Source organism: Miscanthus floridulus, chromosome 2 (genome assembly GCF_019320115.1).
Source record: "Miscanthus floridulus cultivar M001 chromosome 2, ASM1932011v1, whole genome shotgun sequence".
NCBI classification, from domain to species: Eukaryota; Viridiplantae; Streptophyta; class Magnoliopsida; order Poales; family Poaceae; genus Miscanthus; species Miscanthus floridulus.
In genome coordinates this window covers 48,247,424-48,253,336 of record NC_089581.1, presented here as the reverse complement: position 1 = coordinate 48,253,336, position 5,913 = coordinate 48,247,424, and the positions used below count along the sequence as shown (strand labels likewise).

General features: G+C 45.1%; 1 pseudogene; it reads left to right on the top strand.

Annotated features, from left to right (window-relative positions):
- The first annotated feature begins 3,891 nt into the window (after positions 1-3,891).
- On the top strand, positions 3,892-5,856 carry LOC136536503 (galactoside 2-alpha-L-fucosyltransferase-like; annotated as a pseudogene).
- The last annotated feature ends 57 nt before the right edge of the window (positions 5,857-5,913 follow it).

The window sequence follows — 5,913 nt, the reverse complement described above, 5'->3', positions numbered from 1 at the left end:
CATTTTCTTGGTGGATCTTTGCTTCGTGGTTAAGTAAATGAAGTGCTCCTTTCGGTGGATATTTGTTCTGGATGGTGCAGAATGGAGATAAGTGGAGATATGGTGAAGATATGGAGGTAATGGTGGAGGTTGAGTGGAGATGTGACGGTGGTGGGTCCCAAGTGTTTGTGGGTCCCGATGCCCGTATTTCTACCATATATATGTATAAAAATGCAATGCAAAAATATTTTATGATACTATGAAATAAAAGAAGATCAATGATTGTATTTTTAATTTTTACGCCTCCACGGTAAATATTTATTTATGGGTTTTTACATTCCTGTAAGAATTATTTACATGGGGCTTGAATTTTTATAATACCATGATGAGTATTTTTATTTTATTTTTCTAATGCAGGTGTTGAAAACTAAATATGCCAAAGTAAAATATAATGTGAAAAATAATTATTGATAACTACTGAGTTACCTTTCGGTAAGGGTTCGGTATTTTAAGTCCACTGAACCGGACTTCTCTGTTCGGGTTTATTCTTCAGGTGCGTCAGTAGGTCCCAGAGATGGAGACCTTGATACTCGCTTCTCATGCCACTCCAGATTGGAGCATTGTTCCGGTCTTGGCTTGAAAGCAAATCGCTCTTCCTTTCCATTAATATGGAATTTAATTTTTCCGGCTTCGACATCAATGTGAGCATTTGTACTACTTAGAAAGTGTCTCCCAAGTATGAGGGTTGTCTTCATATCCTCCTACATGTCAAGTACTACAAAATTTACAGGAACAAAGAAATTTCATATTTTTACCAAAATATTCTCAGCGATTCCTACAGGGTAGCGGACCGATTGGTCGGCCAGTTGCAAACACATCGATGTTGGTGTGAGTGTTGAAAAGTCGAGCTTGTCAAAGACCATTTTGGCATGACACTGACACTTGCTCCAAGATCACATAACGCATTATCAAAGTTCTGGCTCCTGATCGAACAATCAATAGTGGGACATCCTGGATCCTTCTTCTTGACAGGTGAAGTGTTTAGGATGGCCGCACTACACTCCTCCGTTAACTTGATTACCTTAGTGGAAGGCAGTGGTCTTTTGTTGTTGAGGGTGTCTCTGAGATACTTCACATAGGTAGGTACCTGTATAACATCTAGCAATGGAATATTGATATATAACTTTTGAATTACTCTACGAACTTACCAAACTGCTCATCCATTTTGGCTTTCTAATTTCTACGTGGAAACGGTATGAGGGTCGTGTCATGAAAATCTTATTGTAACTCTTGCTCCTGTGGCCCAACTTCTTCAACTTCATCGGTTCTCTTCTCCTCTTCCTACACTACCATTGGTGTCTTACCTGTCCTTGTCAGATATGGTGGATCACGAGTAGACTTGCCACCTCTTGTGGTTATGGCATTTACCTTCTCAAGGTTAGTGGCAAAAGGCAGAGCAGCAGCCAACTGGGCTAATTATGATTCTATCTTTTTATTATAGTTAAGTTGGTCTTTTATGGCGGAAAAAAACTATCTATTTTAGTATTTATATTTTCTAGGATCTTATCATTAAAAGCAAACCTCTAAGAAATATTCTTATTAATCCTAGCTTATTCTAAGATCAAGTCTCTCAAGGATGGCTGTTTAGAATTAGAAGAATTATAGTAATTACCTAGGTACTTACCTTGGTAATTTAACTGTTGTTGTTGATTCCATCCTTGTTTGTGTTATTGTGGAGCAGAATTGTTGATGACGATATTTGCATCCTCCTAATATTTAGGGAATTCAACCCCCAAATACTCTCCACAGGTGTTTTGAGCATTGAATATATCTTGAATAGCCTGACGATCTCTCTTGTAATTGGCTCGCTGTTCAAGCCAATTCAACAAGACGTCCATCTTGGTTGACAGTGCACACACCTCTTCTGGTACTTCTTCGCTCTTATTGCATAATTGAATATTGCATTGAGACCAGCCTTGATTAGAGGCTATCTTTTTCATAAGAGTTTTAGCTTTTCCAAGGGTGAGTGACATAAATGATCCTTCAACAGTTGCATCTAGTTGTTCATGAGCTTTCTGAGTTAATCCAAGGTAAAAGTTTTGCATGAGCAACCAATCTTCCATCCCATGATGAGGACAATCTAAAATATATCCATGAAATGATGTGGATTGTTAACATTTCTTAGCATCACTCTTTACTAAGTTGTCATCCCTAGCATGATGCTAGAAATACGTTGTTAATAATTATAAATGACACTTGAAAACTCAGAGCAAAATTATATATACATTAAAGTATCCACAAGCGCACAGATAATATACCATTGTAGCATTTCACCCGAGAGTATGCCATGTATCGTTATTTATATTTTATCCATAGAGAGGAGCTATGGAGTTGTGTTGGCATAGAGATATTGACAAATATATATACTTATGATAAAATCACTCTCATGCTATGGCAGGGGTAAGTCAAATGATAAATGAATAATACATGTAAGGTAATAATGGTATTCCAGAGATAGAAATAGAGACTCATAAAATGTAGTACGGCTAAGCAGGAGATTCGTTAAGAGCAAAAGATTTATAAGACATTTCTTATTTACTAAGTCTTTTGTACACCCAAGTATATACACTCTCATCTATAGCATAACTAACTTTGGATCTATGCATAAGGAACATTACTAAGGAAGATCAAGAACAGAGCTTGTCTTCCTTCGCAACCGTGTTCTACTTGCTCTACAAATGGGGAGTGGATTACAAAGGACTCAACGGAAGTGTCATATCCGTGATCTCCCACATGACCCAGAGTGCAGAATGCATCCACAGGCAAACAATATCTAAGCACCATGCTTACATAGTGTTGACCACTTAACTCACTCGAGTACTGAGCTAAGAGCTTTGCGAACATATGCATAAATTCATCATCAATCATAACTATATCAAGCATATAACTAGAGCAAACTAGGAACATAATAAATAGCAACATAATATTGAAGTAGCACAAAGTCATAAATTTAGAGATACAATGGCTATACCAGTCTTCAGACAGCAGATCCGAAACCCTGAGCAATAGCCCACACTCTACTTGAACCTTGGTAGCTACCTATACTAGAAACTTGAAGAATTGGAGCTCTATTCTCTTTTCTCTGAAAACCCTAATTTTTGGTCTGATCTTGACTTATGGCAGCATGCTCTGGAGGGGGGCAGGGGCTGGTTATATAGGCCAAAACGTCAATCCTGAGCCCTTGGATCCAACCGACTTAAAAAAATGGCGTAGATGAAATCCTTAAGGCGGTGAAGAACCGACGTACAAAAGAGGAACTATCAGGTGGGTACAGGGGGCCGGGCGGCCCCACATGTCAGCGTCTCGGCTTCCGCTTCGGTGTGGTGTCTTTCCAAGTCTTCTGGAACCTTCTAGAGTAGTTTTCGCTGCGGATAAGCGTGTTTTTATTTGACGATTTGATCCCTCATAATAGTTTTCTGGATAAACCCTACTGAAAACATAGATTCACCAAAACTTGTGAAAATTGTCAGTTTAAACCTCTAAATCTATGTTGGTAATCTTGTTTATACATTTATTTAAGTTAAGTTGACCGTTTATAATGGATGATGATAACTACCGTCAACATGGACGTTGATGTTAACCTAGTGGCTGCTAGCGTTTTTTAAGGGGATCTAGTGGCTTCTAGCTGTTGCCTGAAAATACGTTATTGGTTTTTGGGCTTTTGGCCCGTGCCGATTTACATTCGATTGTGGTGACCGACAACCACTACTACAAATCCGGTTCGTGTCACTAACAGTGACACTTTTTTTTTCCGAATTCTTCCGTGTATACACATCTTAGGCAAGCAAGCTAAGAAAAACTTTAAATACAAATTGGGCGAAGGACAAATTATAGGACGTGTTGACTAACGGCATGCTGCCGCTGCTGCTGATGTGAGTGAGACTAGTAGAAAAATACACTTAATAATTAGCCAATAAGAAATGTTACTACCTATTACTACTCCTAGGGTGGAGTCCTGTGTAATCCTACCTCTGTTTTGTCTGATAATATAATAAAGAGATTTCGCAGTCACACATTCAGCTTCACCATTTGTTTAGGCTTGTTTCAGAAAGAGTAAAATGCACCGGTTGTCTATTAATTTTTGTTGAGGTGTCATCTAGGTCCATCAATTTTAAAACTGTATGTTTTAGTTCATGAACTTTTAAAATAGTTCACTGCAGGTCCATGATATTTATTCAACATTAAATCCAACGTATATTTATAGAAAACCCCCTACGTTTCTTTATTTTTTGACGCGGTCACCGTCCGCGCACCTCATCAAGCGGCTGCGCCAGCACGAGGCGCTGCAGTGCCGGTGCGGCCCGGGCACCGAGGCGTACAGGGCCGCGGCCGCGCGGCTCAGGTCCTATAGCCGCAATGGCACCGAGGACGGCGTCTGCAGGTCGTGCTGGTGCCGTACAGGGGCCTCGGGAACAGGATCCTGGCCGCGGAGTCGGCGTTCCTCTACGCCGTGCTCACCGACCGCGTCCTGCTCCTCGACGGGAACACGTCGATGGGCGAAATCTTCTGCGAGCCGTTCCCGGGGACCTTGTGGCTGCTGCCGCAGCACTTCCCGATCAGTAACCTCCAGAACCTGACGGGCGACGTGCGGAAGAGCAACAGGAACCTGGTGCAGAATGATAGCGCGGCGTCGCTCGTGTCCAGGGTCCCGTACGTGTTCGTGGACCTCGACCATTCCTGCACGTACCACGACAAGCTCTTCTTCTGCGACGACGAGCGGTAGTTCCTCCGCCGCGCGCCGTGGCTGGTGATGAGGACGGACGTCTACTTCGTGCCGGCGCTGTTCCTGAACCCGGCGCACCAGGACGAGCTCGACAGGATGTTCCCTCGAAAAGACTCGGTGTTCTACCTGCTGGCGCACTACCTGTTCCACCCGACGAAAAAAGTGTGGGGACTGGTCACGAGGTTACAGAGCTCGTACCTGAGGGACTCAGACGAAAGGCTGGGCATCCAGGTCAGGGTGTTCGACGGGGACACTCCGTTCCAGCATATCATGGATCAGATCCTCGCCTGCACGTCGCAAGAACATCTGCTCCCCGACGTGGTGACGCAGGAACCGCCCCGTCCGTCGATGGCCGGTGCGCGGTCGAAGGCTGTCCTGATGACCGGCCTGAGCTCGTGGTACTACGAGAACATCCGGTGGAAGTACTGGCAATCGGCGACGGCCACCGTCGAGGTCATGAGCGTGTACCAGCCGAGCCACGAGGAGCACCAGCTCTCCGGCTACACGACGCATGACATGAAGGCGGTGGCGGAGATGTACCTCCTGGGCATGACAGACAAGATCGTCACCAGCGGCTGGTCGACGTTCGGCTACGTCGGCCACGGCCTCGGTGGGCTCACGCCGTGGATCATGTTCAGGCCCGAGAACCACACCACGCCGTACCTGCCGTGCCGGCGCACCAAGTCGATGGAGCCGTGCATGCACGGGCCGCCGTTCTACGACTGCAGGGCGAAGCACGGCGCTGATACGGGAAAGCACGGCGGAATTCGTGTGCTATTTCTGCGGATTTGTTCATTTCCACTAATGTACAGATAGATAGTACCATTGCGCAGAAGCAAGCATCTATGCAGGAGCAAAATCAATCGAACAGTTTGAGGCCGCCGCCGGAGTCCACATCTTCGCAGCGTCGCATGAAGGGCAGATGCACCACCGGGTCAAGATCCTGTTCCGCCTGGCAGACGAGCGACGGCGGCAAGTGCAGGCATGGCTCCACCGACGCTGGCCAAACGCAAGCCACGGTGGCCCTCTGCATAGTCCGGTCCGGCAGCATCAGCAGCCAGGGTCGCAGCCCAGCCAGCGAGTGCGAAACGTAGCCGAACGTCGACAACCCCGTGATCACCAACCTGTCGCAGTAGCTGAGCAGGAAGATC